Source organism: Taudactylus pleione, unplaced genomic scaffold (genome assembly GCF_031769625.1).
Source record: "Taudactylus pleione unplaced genomic scaffold, aTauple2 ptg000556l, whole genome shotgun sequence".
Taxonomy (NCBI): domain Eukaryota; kingdom Metazoa; phylum Chordata; class Amphibia; order Anura; family Myobatrachidae; genus Taudactylus; species Taudactylus pleione.
Window position 1 is genome coordinate 1,214,218 of NW_028284958.1, and position 20,039 is coordinate 1,234,256.

Here is a 20,039-nt window from a genome sequence, read left to right on the forward strand (position 1 = left end):
ACACGTTTCCAGATACAGAATAAATGCCAAGTTTGAGCTAGATGCCTTAGTGATTTCAGTCCCAGAAATAAATCCTACCCTTCTGCTGTCCGCTTATGCAAATTATCTTACTGAGCCTAATAAGCATGCAGGTATGAGCGAATCTTAGTATCTTCCAAGTTAAACCAAGTTCCTTTTTGCTAACAGCAATTGTTATGCTTCACTAATCATCTTTACTAATATGATTCACTGTATCCAAAAATATTGTAGTATTGCATTGTAATTCAGCTACAGATATTTGTATATATTTTATTAATACACAAGATCCAAATCCAAAATTCAAATTTTATATTGAGACAGATACACTTAGAGGTATATTTACTAAAGTGTGGGTTTACAAAAGTGGATATGTTGCCCATAGCAACCAATCAGATTCTACTTGTCATATATCTAGTACCATCATAAAATGATAGCTAGAATCTGATTGGTTGCTATGGTCAACATCTACACTTTTGTAAACCCAAACTTTGGTAAATATACTCCTTACTGGTAGAAATTAGTAAAATATTTTCTATCAACAGTAATGACTAGAAATACAGGAATGGTGGTTATATTTTATCACTTAATTAATACTACTATAATCTGTAAGGCTATGGTTACAGACAGCACAGAGAAGTGGTGTGACAATAGAGGTTGCTTTGTAGTTGCATAGAACTGGGATATGGTTTTCATGCGATGCTCTGTTGATAACATTTATACTAGAACTTATTTTCAGAATTCTCCCCTGAGTAATTGTTTCTGGTACTTGCACATGATCAGAGACAACATATGGGGTTAAAAATACATCAACAAAATGGAAAATACCATTGCCAGCCCCAATGAGTGTATGTGTGTGTGAGGGGGGGTGGTAATCAACATCTTTAGTAAGAATAATTAAATATATTTTGTACCAGTGTCAGCTGTTTTAAGCTGCTAGCACTGTGCTTGGAACTTGTTTTCTAATGTGGTATATTTGCTATACATTTTATATATGCAATTGTACAGTATCATACCTCCCAACCATCCAGATTTCAGTGGGAAAGTCCACACTTTTCTGGCACTGTTCCACTGTCCCACCCACAGGCAGGGAGAGGTTGGGGAGAAACTGTCACTTGCTGCTCTGCATAGACAAAAAATGGGGGCATGACATGTGGCCATCCCTCCAAAATGGCGTACATAAGGGGGCATGACCTCATGGACACAATGCCATGCTCCCTTTTGAGCTCCTGTGCCACAGGTGCATGCGAGTTGATGAAGGAAACAGAGATAAGATTAATCAAACTTTTTTGTTGCCAATGTAAGAGATTGTAAGAAAACTAAATTAACTAGAATGTCTGTTTGGGGTACTCCAAGAAAGTATTATCTTTATAGAAAACATAGAGGGCCAAAGCAATAACTTCCTCAGTCCATGTATGAGAAGACCTCTGTATAAATGGGATGCGGTCAATATCCTGACCGCTGGGATTGTGGCACACAGAATGACAGCGGCTGAATCCCGACACATGTCCAAATACTGGCACCGGCATCCCGACGGCCAGAATCCCATAGGTAAGTAGCTGCCTTTGTGACACAGAAAAAAAGCCTTCACCAAGCTTCTGGATAATCTACAAAACACACAAGCAGTGACACAAAATGGCGCTCAGATAATAATCAAGTCCACACCTAAAAGGAACACTTCCTGTTGGATTTCAAGATATAGGGCCTGATTCAGACCCACTCGCAAGCAGCTGTCCGCTCGCAAGTGGGTCGATGTTGTGCACTGCGCATGCGCACGACGGCGGGAGCTCCGTCGTGCGCATGCGCCAGATGCGACGAGCAAAGGACTTTCCTTCGCTCATTGTGTCTGATCAAAGGGGGCGTGCTGTCGATGTTGATTGACAGCACGCCCCCTTTGGTGGGCGTGCCGGGGGCGTGCCTCCCTGACGGAGGCGTTCCCAAGGGAACGCCTATCGTCAGAAGCCGGCCCACTGACATCACTAGTGATGTCAGTGGGAGTGATTTTGGCTCTATAGAGCCAAAATCACTCCGGGCCTTGCGGTTGAAAACCTCAACCGCAGGCTCCGGCTCGCAGTGGCGATGGTCGCGATGGTCAAGACCATCGCGGCCATCAAACTGCACGCTCGTATAGGCTGTGGGTGGTGACCCACAGCTATACGAGCGTCCAGGAGGACGCTCCATAAATATGGAGGGCGGCCCTCATTCAGAGCGTGCGCTTTGCTCAGAGCGTACGGCTCTGAATGAGGGCCATAATTTCTGTAATCAGTTCACCAGAAAAGCGTCTTTATTTTTCAGTTGGTGTTGTCATGGAATAACTTGTTCTTTCCAGATGTTTGATATCTCAATATAAAAGAGAGAAACTAATAGTGCAATATTGCCGTAAAACAAATATAACATTTATTTATACAAATTGCACTCACATTTAGACATTTTGTTTATAAATGAAAAATAGAGATGCTTTTCTGGTGAACTGATTACAGAAATTATATCTTGAAATCCAAAAGGGAGTGTTCCTTTTAGGTGTGGACTTGATTATTATCTGAGCGCCATTTTGTGTCACTACTTGTGTGTTTTGCACAATGTATCTTCCTAAGGAATCAATTTAATGTAATAATGTTATAAGTTTAGCAGATTACCCTTTTTGTGGTTTTGTGGAATACAATATAGCTACTAAGTTCCAGAAAAGTGTTATGCTATATTTTAGAACTCATTACTAAACTGTTCACGGACCAAAAAGGTCATGATTTGTAAAACAGCTGAGCATGCCAGATTACCTTTTTCAGTCATGTAATAAGGGGGTTAAGGAAGGTGGAAGATTGTAAAATTGATTTAATAATTTTAAAAATTGACATGTATTAGTATTGAACTGAACCGACAACTAATAAATTAATATGTATGGCCTTCTCATTTGTATGCGGGTATTATTTTTGTAACTGAAAAATGGCAAATGTTTTTTATTTTTTGCTGCAACCCATAGTCCAGTTTATATATGTAATAGAGTGTATTTAGTACTTGCTTGATATATTTTTATATTTAAAATGTGTATGTATAACTCCTACTACCCAGTTATCTGTCTTATATAACTGGCATGTCCAACATGAAAATCTGCTTTCAGATTTTTTTTTTCATAGAAAGAGGTGATTTTCTAAAACATGACAGCCGAGGACAATATCACCAAATCCTCAACTTGAAATAATGTCAAACTAGGTAATTAAATCAATCTGTTATTTAAAACAATGATGGAAATGAAACTTTGTGGGGAATAAAGCTCTACATTAATAAGATATATTGTTTGTACAGTATATGCTCCGCTGTGGCCTAGAGCTGAGCATATGGGCCGTGCCAAGTTGAAATTTGTATGAATTACATAAATTCAGGTACACGGAGAATAGAATCAGAGCAATCATTGTCAAACAAACACTAAAAAAGCTAAACGTGCTCATGATTGAAAGAATAAAATAAACAAACTTTAAAATACTGTAGTCTAATATCTTAAGCACTGATGTTTTCACTGGAAGGGAAACTATTACTACTCCACATGTATTTCCCTGGATTATTCTTCCTCCTACGTTGCTACTGAGCCTCCAAAGAAAACTATTACTGTTGTTGTCAGCAATTGAGGTGAAGAGTCTAAAATTAACTTCTACACAAAGTAATATAAAAGTAGAATGCACAAAAATCCAGGTACTGCTTAAAATGCTGACATGGAGTATTTAACTATAGTGGTACAATGCTATAGGTTGTGGTATAATTAGCCTACGTTCAGGATGTTAATGGTATAATCACTTGGAATATAAGCCTGATCCTAAACCTAACTGCAGCCAAGTGCCATAATTGGGTGATACAGCGTCCTGTGCCAGCCATGCCCCTTGCGCATATAACATCATGGTGAGGGGGGATGGGGTCGCATCAAGGAGCTATATAGGCTGCAGTGTGCATGTCTAGAGAGTCCAGAGGGCGCTCCAGGCGGCACCGTTGCAGCGAATATCCCTTACCACTCCATAGTGGGATCGTCACGGCAGATATAGGTATTTTGTCATGCTTTTTTGGGATAAATTGCGGCAACAAGAGTTTTTTTTATTGCAAAACATCATAATCAATGCATTTGTTTATATGGGTCACAGGAGTATATTTACTGAAGTGAGAGTTTTTAGAAGTGGAAATGTTGCCCACAACAACCAATCAGAATCTAGCTATTATCTTCTAGAAGGTGCTAGTTAAATGTTAAGTAGAATCTGATTAGTTGCTATGGGCAACATCTCCATTTTTAAAAACTCTCACTTTAGTAAATATATCCCACAGTGTCTAAAATACCATTTATGAGGCTGGGGGCTGTGTGTCCCCAATTACATTACTATGTGGTTGGAGTTGCAGATATCAAATTGTTGTTCCCATACACAAAACTGCTGTTTCTGTTTCTTAAAATCTGTCTGCCGCACAAAGCCAACTGGTCAGAAAGGACACACAACACACTTATCAACAGTCTTTTAAGTGACTACTGACTTCTGTTCAACTTTACAACAATTACTTAAACTTCAGCACTATCGAAACTTCTCACGTGTGCTTACTCTACACATTTATCATCTTACTCAGGATTTACAGTTAGGGTGTGATGATGGTGGACAGATTGGATCATTTGCCCCCAGACACCCTAAGAACAAAGATCCTAGGAAAAGAAGCTATTGTGGACCTCAAGGCCTAATCTGGTTTAACAGTGATTATCAGGGTAAGCCCTGGTCTAAAAGTAGTTGCCAGCCCCACCCTTGGTATACTTCCAGGTGGTTGGCTACTCCCCATTTAATTGCATGTGCTGTGGATTAGTGATTACTTCCTCCTCTCTCACTTCCCATGCCTTCTCCATCTCTCTTCTCTCCATCCCTCTCCTCTATTGCCTCATTCCATACACAACTGTCCTCCACGGCACAGATCTGGGGCTGATGTAGACACCGTATGGAGTCAAATAGAGGAGTCTATCTCCTGCAGCTTTCAAGAGCATGTACTGCATGTGTGTTCTGTTGGGATTAATATAATATGGGGATTTATGAGTGGTTATGTCATGTTAGGCTTGGTGGAGGGTACTGATATATTGTGTGTGTGGGGTCATCAGTTAAATTTCTAAAGATAATAATTTAATGTTGGTGCTAAATGGAGAAAACGTAAATGCTAGTAAATTGATATTGTGGTGGTGGTAGGGGGCTTATTTATTTAATGTACATACTATAAATGTATCATGAGGGCTAGTGGAAGGGGACAACCTATTTATTAAATGTGAATGCTATTAAATAATTTTGGCTCTGGTAAAGGGGTGGGAGGCCTATTCATTAATGTAAATGCTATTCATTTAATGTCAGGACAGGTGTTGGACAAAATAGGCAGGTAGACCTAAGTTTTAAAAGCGAGTGCTACTGATTTAATATTTGGGCTACCTGGGAGGAAGAAATCCTGAATGTTTACTCATTACTTGGGTGATGATAGCACTCTCAGATTTACTAAGCGATGGAATTAGAATATAGATATTTATTTTTCCAAGTGAACTTGCTCTGTCACTGCTAATGAAATAATTACTTTGGGACAAGTTTATGAGAAGTTAAACAGGAGATGGTGACAAATATGTATCAATTGAAAAGAAATATAAGCATCCCATGTCCCACAACAGGTACAGAAAATAATTATAATAATTATATGAAGAGAGTGTGTTACAAAATGTTGACGATCAGAAAGTCGACATCAGAATGTCGATATGCCCTGTATTTTACAGATGTAAGTGGCTGGCGCTATGTTCCCTGTGAAGGTTAACGATAGACCCAGAATGCAGCGAGGAACAGCAGGAGCTTTCAACAAGGCCCTTCAAAAGGATAATTGTATTGTGAAGTGGTTACAGCGCTTCCAGTGATCTAATGAAATCTTTTCTTTTTGGTATTTTTCTCCAAAAAATATATGAAAAAGAAAATATATAGTGTAAAACCGTAACAATGTTTTATAAGTCGTGAAAGGTTGATATAAACTCACCCTTTAGAAGTAAGTTGTAGACGTTGGACCTAATGTTCACCGTGGTCCTGCGGTGGTTGCAAAATGCAACACTGGCCTTTAAGGTGAGGTCTTCAATTCCTCCCACACATAGTGTTGTAAATGGGGAAATAAATACAACAAGCCTTCATGGTACAGATCAATTTACCCAGTCCAAGATTTTATACAATATGCAGTGTACTCACCTTGAATGGGATATATTATACGCCTTGGACACTCATTTTCTCATCCCGATGTCCATCGGTATATTACTATGGGTCCTTATACCCAGTCCAAAAATAATTGTGTATATAGACTAATTTCTTTATAAAACGGTAATTTTATTTCTTCATCTGTATATGATAAAAAGGTCTTAGCGGTATGTTGTTAATTTCACCAGACCTCAAAAAACATACAACAATTTCTGTTTAAATAAAAATGTTAAATATATAAAAATGCAAAATGCAACGCTGACCTTTAAGGTGAGGTCTTCAATTCCTCCTACACGTAGTGTTGTAAATGGGGAAATAAATACAACAAGCCTCCATGGTACAGATCAGACGTAGGATCTGAGAAAACATGTTGCTAGGTATTCATTATTAGAATCCTCCACTCATTTATTTCTCTTTTTTCTACTTTTAAGATTTGGAATTATCTTTGCTTTATTTATTTATTTTTTGATTTTTGCAATTTTATATATTTAAAATTTTTATTTAAACAGAAATTGTATGTTTTTTGAGGTCTGGTGAAATTAACAACATACTGCTAAAACCTTTTTATCATATACAGATTAAAAAATAAAATTACTGTTTTGTAAAGAAATTAGTCAATATACACTATTATTTTTGGACGGGTATAAGGACCAAGAGTAATATACCGATGGACATCGGGATGAGAAAATGAATGTCCAAGGTGTATAATATATCCTATTCAAGGTGAGTGCACTACATATTGTGTAAAATCTTGTCTTGGGTAAATTGATCTGTACCATGGAGGCTTGTTGTATTTACTTCTCCATTTACAACACTACGTGTGGGAGGAATTGAAGGCCTCACCTTAAAAGCCAGCATTGCATTTTGCAACCACCGCAGGACCACGATGAAAACTGGGTCCAACGTCTACAACTTACTTCTAAAGGGTGAGTTTATATCAACCTTTCACGATTTATAAAACATTGTTACGGTTTTACACTATATATTTTTTTTTTCTTTTTCATATATTTTTTGGAGAAAAAGACCAAAAAGAAAAGATTTTCATTAGATCACAGCAGGCGCCGGAACCACTTCACAATACGATATGATCTGAATGTCAACATACAAGGGGAAATGTATCAAGCCTTGGAGAGAGATAGGTGGAGATGTTCCCTAAAGCAAACAATCAGTTTCTGTCATTTCATAGACTGTCTTAGATAAATGACAGGTAGAAGGTAAGTGGTTGCTTTTGGACACTTCTACAATTTATCTCTCTCCAATGAGAAGATTTATAACAGTTTGGGAGAGATAAAGTGGAGAGAGTTTGAGAGGGAGATTTATCAATTCTTGGAGAGAGATAAAGTGGAGAGTTGTTTAGAAAATACAAGAAGAAGAATATATTATGCACAAACTGGATCAATAACTACAGTATAAACAAGAACTCCACCCCCATTTTCTTTACTTAAATAAAAACTGCAGTAGCTGTTATTTGTTTAATTTTGTACACTTCTCTAATGCTGGCCATACACGCTACAATTATCGGGGCGATCTGCCTGATATCGGCGGATCGCCCCGATAATTGTAGCGTGTGGGGGGGGCGACCGAGGGTTAAATATTGCTCGGTCGGGCATGCCAGATTGTCCAGCATGCCTGTCCGATGCGATATTTACCAGTAATCTGTCGGCCGCATCGGGCAGTGTATGCCCAGCCGCGGCCGACAGACAGACATTTCCTGTGTTCCTTCCTACGGAAGGAACAGGGAAATGTCTCCTCCCCCGGGGCGGAGAGTGGATGTCGGGCTGATACACTGTGAGAGAAATCTCACAATGTATGCCGGCGACATCTGCGGCTGGCAGGCTGCCAGATAAGTGTAGTGAAAACTTTGGAGGAATCTATGTTTTCTCTAACTTTTCACAGTTTTTTGAAATGACAGTTTCTGCCATTGTAACCAATGGAACTTTTTCCAGATCATATTTATATAACGGTGTTTGGAGATAAATATCTAATTTTTTTAAACAAACTTATCACCATCTCCAGATGGTGATAAGTAGCATTTCCCCTTCAGTTCCTGAGCTATCAGCACTACTTTCCCATAAACATATAATGGGGCTCGTTCAGAGGTGGATACCGCAAGGATTTCAGATGCAAGCGGCTAATGTTTTACACTGCGCATACCTCCCGATTAATACGCCGGTGGACCGGAACTAATTTGGACGCATAGAGATCTATTTTGGGGGCATTTTTTGGGTGTAACGGGGGGTGGCTAGTCAGATGCAGGCGTGTCGTGGCCAGCGACTGTGTCCAAAAGACGCAGTTACACTGGAATCAGTGGCCATGGTCCGACGGACATTCTGTGCCTCCATAGGGCTGCTCGTGTCCGATATTGTGGGCGATGGTACGCTGGTGTGTGATTTTGCGAGGCAGCAGGTGGGTGTCTCAGTAAGAAGTACATAGGTTGTGGCATTAGCATAAAGTCGCAGTCGCGCTGCAGCAAAAGATGTAGTTGCAGCTGAAACTGCATCCACCTCTGAATCAGGCCCAATATATCTGTATCAATAGATAGAGACATGAATGTGTTCCCACAAATTAGGAATATAGAGACCCCGTTAGTACAAGGAAAAGGAGGCAATCCACAGATTAAATTTTTTTATACATTTTGTGAAAAATGCAGGCAAAGTAGTTAACTATATATATATTTTATATATATATATATATATATATATATATACACAGTATGTGTATCCATATGTGTATATGTATCTACCTATCTATATATATATAATATATATATATATATATTTAGTAGTGGAACACAACAACTTCAAGCTGATAGTTGACTAGCTCCACTTTATGCAGTTACACTGGGGGCGATTCAATTCAACGCGAATTGAATAGCGCCAGGAACGAGCTCTCGGAGCTATTCAATTCAGTGCATTTTCTGACCAAAGTGCCACGTCGCACTAAGCAGAAAATCAGCTGTGCACCCGGCACTTTGGTCAGATTTCTCCTCGCATCCCCAGGGGGGTGCGAGAAGAAATCCTTAGCCAGCCCAAACAGCGCACTGAATTGAATAGCTCCGGGAGCTCGCTCCCGGCGCTATTCAATTCACGTTGAATTTAGAGATGAGCGGTTCGGATTCTGTGGAATCCGAACCGCTCCGAACATTGGGGATCCGAGTCCACCCGAACCCTGTTCGGGTGTTCACCGCCTGACTCGGATCCCCGTTCGGGGCCGAACGGCGGCCGCCTGATGTCGGATTCTCACTAGAGAATCCGACATCAGGTCTCCTATTGTGCAGGGCAGAGCGCTGTGATAGTGCTCTGCCCTACACAGATACAAACACACAGCCGCCAGCGGCAGCTGTGTGTTTGTTACAGCAGCCAATGAGAGTCACACAGACTCTCATTGGCTGCTGCACGGAGGGAGCCGGCTGGAGCTCACACATGAGCTCCGTCTTCCGGCTCCCTCCGCAGTGTCTGACAGGCTCAGCAGAGCGGATGGCGCGGGAGCGGGGAATCAGGAATCAAGTAAGTTTTTTTTTTTTTAACTTGTGAAAGTAGTGCAAGGGCCGGGGGTGCTACTGGGGGGGGTCTGCTACTGGGGGGGTCTGCTACTGGGGGGGCCTGCTTCTGGGGGGCTATACTACTGGGGGGGTCTGCTACTGGGGGGGCTATACAACTGGGGGGGTCTGCTACTGGGCGTCCATACTACTGAGGGGCCTGCTACTGGGGGGGGGCTATACTACTGGGGGGGGTCCGCTACTGGGGGGGCCATACTACTGAGGGGCCTGCTACAGGGGGGGCCATACTACTGTGGGGGCATACTACTGGCTGGGCTTACTACTACTGGGGGGGCCATACAACAGGGGGGGCCATACAACAGGGGGGGCTACTACTGGGGCAGCCTACTACTGAGGGGGGCCTGCTACTGGGGCAGCCTACTACTGGGGGGGCCATACTACTGGGGGGGCCATACTACTGGGGGGGCTGCTAATGGGGGGCATACTACTGGGGGGGCTGCTAATGGGGGGCATACTACTGGGGGGGCCTGCTAATGGGGGGCATACTACTGGGTGGCATGCTAATGGGGAGCATACTACTGGGGGGGCCTGCTAATGGGGGGCATACTACTGGGGGGGGCCTGCTAATGGGGGGCATACTACTGGGGGGCATACTACTGGGGGCACTGTATAGGGGACCCTACTACTAAGGGGACTGCATAGGGGGCACCACTGCTGGGGGCATTGTGTAAGGGACACCGCTACTGTGGGCATTGTGTAAAAGGGGCACTACTGTGGGCATTGTGTAAAAGGGGCACTACTGTGTGTCGTAACATAAATAAGAGACATTACTTTATGGTGTAATGTGAATCAGGCCCTATGTGCGGTGTAATGTGAATAAGATTGTGCACTGTGACTCTTTGGGCCGTAGCCCACTATGTAAACAAGTACTGTGACTCTGCTGGCCGTACCCACTGGGTGGGTGCACTACTTTTCATTTCTGCCACTGCTGTGTGGCAATGTGTCATAGATGTGCTTTATACTGTGGTGTCTATGTCATTGTGCCGCTGCTTTGTCGCTTAGTAACCAGTCAGCTCACAGCAACCTTTGGCCAATAATGTTGAAAACAATATTATAAGCTGTGATATGATCTAAATTGACTGGAAATTAATGTTATTGAGGTTAATAATACTCTAGGAAGAAAAAAAAGACAAATTTATGTGATTTTAGCTTTTTTTGTCAATTTTTGTAAAAAAAAATCCAAATCCAAATCCAAAGCCAGTCACCGCAGTTTGGCAAATCCAAATCCAAATCCAAAGCCGGACGACGAATTAGAACCAAATCCAAATCCAAATCCGGCAAAAATGGTCCGGCGCACATCCCTAGTTGAATTGAATCGCCCCCTCTGATAGAATGACAATAACCATATGTGACATTTCTCTCATGATTTGCACTGGTCAAGAAACACACTAGACAGGTGAAAAACATTCGCTCAAAATGTGCAAGTTATTCGCATAAATAAAACAACTGGAAGCGACAAAACTACTCTGCTAGATAACACTGATCAATTTGATGTGCGACACTTGAATATCTGTGTGCGAATCAGTCTGAATCTGTAATACAAATTGATACGAAGCAGTGACTGCGTTTTTTTTTTTTCCCAACTTCATTGTGCTTAATCTGCGACTTTGTACATATTTAATACTAATTCCTGTTCAGTTAAAGTCCCAGCCCAGCATCTCTAGTACACTTTTAGTGCCAATCGTGAAAGACTCATCATTTTACTAGTAACAGTCTGCAAAACGGCTCATCCTACCATACACTGGCAATCTACAGCCTTGATTGGTCGGTAAAATCCAACATTTTGATTCACCGATTCCGATCACTAATTGGTCGGAATCAGTGATCAGGGGACCCCATAAATTGCTGATTTTTTTTTTACACAATCATCTGTAAAACGCAGAATTGCTCCAATTAATTGCTGATGTATGGGCCCCTATACAGGAAAAGGTTAAGGAACAGTTCTAAGTATGCTGTTTCATATATTTATATTTTAATCATATTACATTTTTCATGTTTAATTTTACTTGAAATTGCTTTGCGTACTTACAGTTTATAGATAATTAAGAATTGCATTCAGAAATTCTAAATATCTGCTTACTACACTCTTGCATCAAATGATAAAGACAGGAAGGTAATGAATATATAGTGTGTTTGTTGGCATTTAAACCAAACACAATAAATCTTTAATGTTGACTTCGCAGTGGCTGGTTTCATTATTGATTTGCCCTAGATATGAAGCTGTTTGGGCTGATCTTACATCTGAATCCAAGGGCGGCGATGGTTAATATCACTAAAGCAATATCCTAAGCATCCTGGTGGCCAATCTGCATTATGGGAATCCATTCCTGAGTGATATCCCTGTGCTTTCGGACAATAGTTAGCAAATGTAGCTGAGGCCCCTTTCAGTGCGAAATCAAGAGAGGGAATCAAGTTCCTTCCATCCTATTAAAAATGACTATTGAGGAGGACATCTTGACATTTCGAGAGCATGCTGGCTATTTCGCTCCCCATGTGTGATCCACATTACCAAAGAGCAAAGTGGAAGTAAAAGACGTTATATGGGATTAGAGCCAATTAGCTCAGTTCATGTTCTTGAATGTAGATCAGTAATTCCAAGAAACCTCCCAGAGCGTGATAATGCTCTCTAACAATCCCTTCTCAAGGTTTTCTTCACTGAAAAGTAAAGGCAGGGATGTGATAAATCTGCAGTATTTCTTTTTTCTCCATGTATTCAGCGGGACCTGCTAGTAATTACATTTTTGAAAAATTAATCTGAAATCTCCCACTGAGTTTAGAATAGTATTTTACATATGGCTGAATTTATATTAAGATTCTTTTAAAATTCAGTAAATATGGATAAAATATATTTAAAATGAGAAATTACAGTCCGTATTGCATAGATAATTAATTCTATAAAATTATTTCCTTAGTAAAAAATAAGTAATTTTATAATTATGTTGTTGTCGTTTTAGCTTTACCTTTTCTGCTGGAAAAAGAAAAGAGAATTTTGCTGCCACAACGCAACATTCTCAAAATATATATATGGATGGATATACAGTAGATGTGTCCTCACACACTGGGTACCTTTACGCCATATGGCGCAAGACAGTCTGCATGACAGGAGTAGCATACCGTATTTTTATTTAAATTTTGCGTCTTAGTCACATCACAGAAACAGCAAAAAGCCACTCAGTGTACCAGAGACGCTAGGCTATGGCCCGTATTCAATTTGAGCTGAGCCGCGATACTTTTTCACCTCCCGGACTTTTCGACTACATCGCGTGTTTTGCAGGTGGAAAAGTATTGCGCACGTGCCCGCGTATTGCCATATTCCATTTGAAAGTAGGCGAAAACGGGACCCGGCGAAACTTAAACAAGTGGAAAGTACTGTAAATTTTGGGGAAATCAGCCTGACACCCCCCAAAAGATGCTCTGACATTCCCTTTGGTACCCCACGATTTGGCTTGCTGAAGGTATTTGGTGTTTTTGAACGGGCTCAATAGCTGCTAAATAGCGTTTTGTATACGTGGTGAAGAATAGCATTCAGGAGTTTTTTTGGCAGAAAATAACTTATCCCAGCAAATTTGGGGTACTTGAAAATTGGGGCCAGCATATTTTTTTAAAGTTGCTAAAGTTAAGTTTAAAAAATCATTAACAATCCACCTTCCGCAAGCCCCTGCAATGACAAAAACACCTGGGGCATACTTGGGGACCCCCAAGAGTCAAGTTCGCTAAATTTTAACTTCGTCCCACAACATTTTTTTTTTTGCCCCCAAATTCAAAATGATTTTTTGGGGTCTTCTTAAGTCTTTTTTAAAATTTATTTGATACAGTCTACCTTTGGGGAACTGTCTAAAGGCTGCATGGGGGTTCCTGCAATGTTGCACCCCACAACCCCAATTCTGCACTTTTTTCCTCCTGCTATTCATAGGCGAAACTTTTTCGCTTATTACATGGCATTGACTTTCCTCCTAGGCGAAAAGTCTTCCAAATTGAATACGGAGTAAAGTCAAAATAGGCAAAAATTACGTCATCGGCGAAAACGGCTTTTCGCTACAAAATTATTACGGGCCTATGACTTTAACCACTCAGGAAATGGTTTTACACACGTACAAAATTGCAGATGAAGCACGAAATGGGATTTGGCGTGAAGAAAAGCCACGGCTGCACACGTCGGAGCCCTTTTTACACAGATTCAGACTCAGTTGGACACAGATGTACAAATGTTGCAGTCCCCGTGGTATGGGTGTAGCTATAGTGGGTGCAAGGGGTGCCAATCCTATGGGGTCCAGAGGCTTAGGTGGCCCCAACCTAGCTCATATAGTTGTCTACCATGATCCCAAAATTGCCTGCTAAAAAAATTGGTCCAGCCCATTGCCCAGTCTTGAAAAAGGGGACATGTCAGTGGCAATCTCTGTCTCTCCCTCCCTCTCAGTAAAGCTCCACACTGATCTGATCCACCTCACACACTCCTGTTTCATGCCCACAGACACAGCTGAGCTAATCAGTAAGCCCAACACTGTTGGAGAATAGGCCTCTCCTTTTTTTACATCCTTTGTGATGCTGGGGGTTGGGAATTCAGTTTCAAGATTATGACTGTCCCAGAAAGGGACAGTGGGCCTGATTCAGAGCCGGACACTATTTGCGGTCGTTCGTTCTGAAAAAAGGGGTGGCTATTCAAATGAACCGTTCGCTCTTTGCGGTCTGTTCACGCCTCTATGTCTGAACGAGCGAACAAAACTTGCGGTCGTTTTTTTGGAAACTACGCCCCCTGGCCGCTCGCATCCTACGTCATGTCCGCTATTTATTAGATTAATCGAGTACATCGACCAGCGTATGAACTGCTCGCTATTCTTGTGGTTGGTTTTTCCTACCGCAATCATGCGAGCAGTTCTGTCTATAAAATAACCCAGTGACGTGGTCAATGACGCTGCTGTATTAATTATGCACACCCATAAAATGCCCGTTTTGACCTTTAAGCACGCCTGTGTTCGGATATCCACTCCCCGTTTTCAAGCACCTTCCCCTGTTACCACCCACATACGCCTCCTCCTGACACTCAAATTAGCAGGCATTCACTATTTAGCGAACAAACGATTTTCAGCTGCACTGACTGGTTCGCGCATGCGTATTACAATCCGTACGCATGCGCAGTTGGGCAAACATCACTCGGAACGAACGAGCGGCCGCTTACGAGCGGCTCTGAATCAGGCCCAGTGTGCTTAACTTAAGAAAATCTCCACTCAAAATGGAATGTCTTGCATTATGAAGTATCCCCCTCAGGTAGGAGCTGGTTTGTCTCAGCCCCCTGTGTGGCATAATGTGAATTGGAGGCACTGTGTGACATAATATACTGTCAGAACTTCAATGTGGTATAATCTGAGGGGGGGGGGTACAATGTGGCACTGTGTGGTATATTGTGAACTAGGGCACTTCTATGGGGCATAAAAAGGACTAGTGGCACTATTACTGGGAATGGGATTGTTTTACCGGCGGATGTTTAGCCGCTGGTTCAAATCCCAAAAGGGAGAGCCCGGCAGGACAGAATGCCGACAGCGCAGGTGTTAGTCTAACCCTCCCCTCACCCCCCTCCTAACCCTAACCTCCCCCCATTGTGCCTAAACCTAACCCCTCCTCCCCGCTCCCTAACCTTAAACCTAAACTACCCGGGGGATGCCTAACCCTAACCTTCCCAGGGGGGTGCCTAACCCTAAGTGCCCTAAACCTAACCCTCCCCACCCCCGCGGCTAAGTAGAACGGGCGCCCGTACTTACCTTGATCGGGCCCGCGTCGTTCTACTTTCGGCGTCGGGATTATGACAGGCATCGGTATCTTGACGCCTGTCATAACTCCTTAGCCGTCGTTGGGGGTGTGTAGTCATATAACTACATACCCTATTACAGTATGGTGTATAAAATGAACATGGGCAATATTATGTGGCATAAAATGAACAACCACTGTGGAGAGAGGTGTCTCTCGACTAGAAGTACTGTGGAGGGCCCCTTCAAAATGTTGCTATGGGGTTCACAATGTTCTGTCTACGCCCCTGCCCAGTGGTCACTGGCCCTGATTCAGAGGCGCTCGCAAAAAGCGAGCGCTCGCTCTGAATCAGGGCGGGTGCTGTTTTTTTAGTTGCGACCTTTTGGCCGCTCGCATAGCTGTGGGTTACGAGCGGCCAGGTGATGGTCGTGATGGTCAAGACCATCGCGACCATCGGGCTTGCGACGAGACCCTTTTGCGGTAGGGTCTCGTTGCCGCAAGCCCCAGTGGACTTCCTGCTCTAATAGAGCAGGAAGTTTAGCTACTGACATCACGAGTGATGTCAGTAGGGCCGCCCACAAATGGCAGGCGTTCCTGCAGGAACGCCTCCGTTGCTCAGCCAACCCCCCGCCCCGCCTTGCAAATGGGGCGAGCTGTCGATCAACATCGACAGCTGCCCCTTTTGGATGCGAGCGCCGGGGCGAGTGCTTTGTGCGCTCGCGCTGCGGATCGCACACTGCCTAACAATTGACCCGCTTGCGAGCGCATAGCGCTTGCGAGTGGGTCTGAATCAGGCCCAGTGTTTGTTAGTGAAAAAGACACTCGGAGTGGCCGAGACACACGGGACCTAGCCCCCGAGAGGAGCTATTTGGCGTAAGTTAAGTCACAGTATATGAGGACACATCTATATGCTTATTTAAATAAGTATGTATTAAAAGTGATAATACTAATAATATTGCATGCAGTAACTGCTAAGAGGGTTTGAAAAAATAGAGTATAATGAGATTTATGGGCTGCAAATCAATTAGAAAATAGTGACATACTGTATGAAAAGTGTGTGAAAAAGATTTTGGAAAAATACAGGAGCCAATCAAAATGTAGGCACTCATCAGGTGGGATCAGGTTAAGTGAGTTAATTTTGAAATCCTAAATACATGTACAGACAGAGACAGGTTTAAACTGTTTGGGGTAAATTTACTAAGATGAGAGTTTTTAGAAGTGGAGATGTTGCCCATAGCAGCCAATCAGATTCTACTTAACATCTAACTAGCACCTTCTAGAAGAAAATAGCTAGAATCTGAATGGTTGCTATGGGCAACATCTCCATTTATAAAAACTCTCATCTTAGTAAATTTACCCCTTTAGGTGCATTTTCTGGAAGGTCTTTCAAAATTCCATTTTATAGTCAACCTAGACAATTGCCTGGGGACAATTTGTGGTCACTGTATATGATCTGATTACTTTCTTTGTCTGTTACACTTATTACAGAACTAGAGTATACTGTTTTTTAAATTGTGATTCTAATTATTGATCTTAAAAGTTTATACATAACTTAAAGGAAAACAACCTGGAATATAGCTCGGAAACGGTGTTGTATGTAGCTTAAGTTACCTTTTTCTAACGCCAGTGCCCACTTTTTTTATTTCCCATGTTACAGGGACATACACAATCTTATCGTCCATGGCAGAATGGGGGCATGTACTGTTTGTGCAAGGCAGATAAGAAGGTGCCTACTGAAATGTACTACTGCATGTTTGCATTTGTGCAGTTTTATCAGTTACCTTTTGTGCCACAGGGCCTGATTTGGGTGTGATATGTATTACCGCCGGCAGCTAATCTTAGATTACCGCTGTTTGTACAGCATCACTCTCACCATCTTTTAGATGGCGAGAGCGATGCGGGTCCCATTGCCAGCAATGGAGGTCTGGCGGTGCCTTTCCGGCTTCAGCAAAGCTTTCCAGGTACTGCTGGGTCTCCCTGTCATGCACATCCACAGACGGACTGTCGCGCATGACACTGGAGCCCTAACGCTGCCAGCAGCCCAGCTGAGGACCTCGCCGAGGACTAGGATTCCACTGGACGTCGCGGAACCTCGCCGGAGAGGTAAGTATTACTAAATACCAGTGGAATTTTCGTTTGTATCACAGTGATACTAAACGGAAATTGCTGCTGGTATTTCCCTTTGTTTGTAAATGGGGCCCTCAGTCTGGCTCTGGTTGTAGCAGGTGCTCATGTCACTGGGCCAATTCCATTAAAACCTGTGGTTTTGGGTGTGAGAATCCGCACACCAGTGTTCATGTAGTTCAGCGATTATTTGTAACTGTGCATGCGCAAAGAGTTCTTGAAACCCCTACTAGGCATGCGATACATGGAGAGTATGCACAAAGCTACTACTACAAGTGTGGTGTCAGAAATGGGGCAGCTAAGTGATGGGCATTGCTGGGCATGTTATGGGAGTATTGTGGGCGATTGAGTGAAAGCAGCTGTGTTCCCAGACGCACAGCTGCACCCACAGAGGCCATGTTCAGACAGAGAAACTGCACCTGCCATAGGCTGGTGCAAGTGTCAATGGCGTGAGCGGAGGTGTGCCGATGGCCAAGAATCACCAGCGGTGCTACAGCGCACAGAGACGCAGGAAGTGGGCATCTCAGAGCTTGCACACACAGACACAGGCTACTACACCAGGGGATGGCTGAAACTAGCATTGCATATTATATTATCCGGTGACTCCGGCAACAGACACAACAGCGGACGCAGCAGCATCCACCTCTGAATCAGGTCCCATGGGCTCTATTTATCAACATTATTTTTACTAAAATAATGTGAAAAAGGGTGTTTTCACACCCTTTTCACATTATTTTAGTATCACCTATAGTTATTACAGGGCAATTGGAGTAGAATTCGTAAAATTCTACTCCAACCCCTAAGTATCACTTATTTTTAGTAAGCAGATCGCATTTCCCATAACTGTAATGGGAAATGTGATCTGATCATAGTTACTAAAAATAAATGTGAAAAAAATACCGGGGAAAGCCCTGTGATAATAACGCCACCTGGAGGTGGCGTTATCCAGGGTCTCCCCCGGTTACCGGCCTCCTGCCCTGCTCTAACGGGCAGAGCAGAGCCGAGAGTCGGTCCCTGTAATCAGCTGTGTGGTCTAAACAGACCGCAAGCTGATTACTGTAAAAAAAAAGAAAAAAAAAAATAGTAAAAAAAAAAATTACTTACCTGACTCCAGGGACCGGTGATCGGGCCTCCGGTGATGACTCCCCTCCGGTCAGCTGGTCTCCCACTGTGCACTGCTGCCCGGTCATCAGGTGATCGGGCCCCAGTGCAGTATGGGAGATCACCTGACCGGTGGAATGGAGAACATCACCGGAGGCCTGGAGCATGCAGGTAAGTGTAAGTAAAGGAGGGGGGATCGCGGGGGGTCCGCAAATTCGGGGGCGGGGCTTTGTGCCTGGGGGCGGGGCTTAGCGCCAGAGGGGGGGTAGCTGCAGCGAACGGTCGGCGCATGCACGGGCACTTAATCACGGTATTTTTTGCGAAAATACCGTAATAAGGCTCCGAAGAGGATTAGCAGGGACAGAGCTTTATCGCAAGCTCTGTCCCTGCAAGGGAATTGTAGTAAATCCCTGTGATATTGCCTGAATTCGCAATGCGAATTCACTCGGTAATATCACACTACAATCTGCATTACCAATGCGGATTGTAGTAAATAGAGCCCCATGTGTGCAAATAAGCAGCTGCAATGAGAGTGAAGTCAGTAGAGAGGAAGGAGAAGTGTTCAGGTGCAGACGGCGAGCTAGGAATATAACCCGTTCATATATATGACAATTCTGCCTGCCAGTTACGCCACCTTTTGCAAAATTGGCCTCTTATTTTAGTGCATGGGTCAAGCAGCTGCTGATGCTGGTGGAGCCAATCAGGGCATTATGGTGTGCTGGAAAATGCAGTCAAGCGATGGCCAAAACCAGACAGTACGTTGTCACTTTCTGATCGCCCTAATTGTGTCCCTGCTAATGTCAAACAGCACACTCTTTCTGATAGGAGAGAAACTAGGAGCCAGGCAAGATCAGTGAATAACCAATAGGTGTGATTGTGACTATGCAGTGAGTGCATTGGAGAGTCAGAGGAGGTAATGATATTTGATAGGCGAACTGAATGGTTTCTAAAATAAAGGTGGATAAGAGACGAAGTAGTGCGGAGGCCAAGGTCATGTTGAGTAGCTCCTGCATCTCTCTCATCCATAGAGATTATCTAATGGCAGGTGCCATGCCAAGCAAATGAGTCCCAAACTAAATGGCAGTGACCTTGGCTCAGGATGAACTGCTGGTGTTCGATTAGCACAAAGGATACAACTGTTCTTGATTCAGGCAAGGTGTTCCTGCAGTTCTTTTTCGGCTGCTTGTCATCATCAGCATAATCCATTCCTCTGCCCCTTTGGGTTTTCAGGGTTTTTTTTTTGAAAGCTTATGGAGCACCTGTGAATGTGAACAACAGAG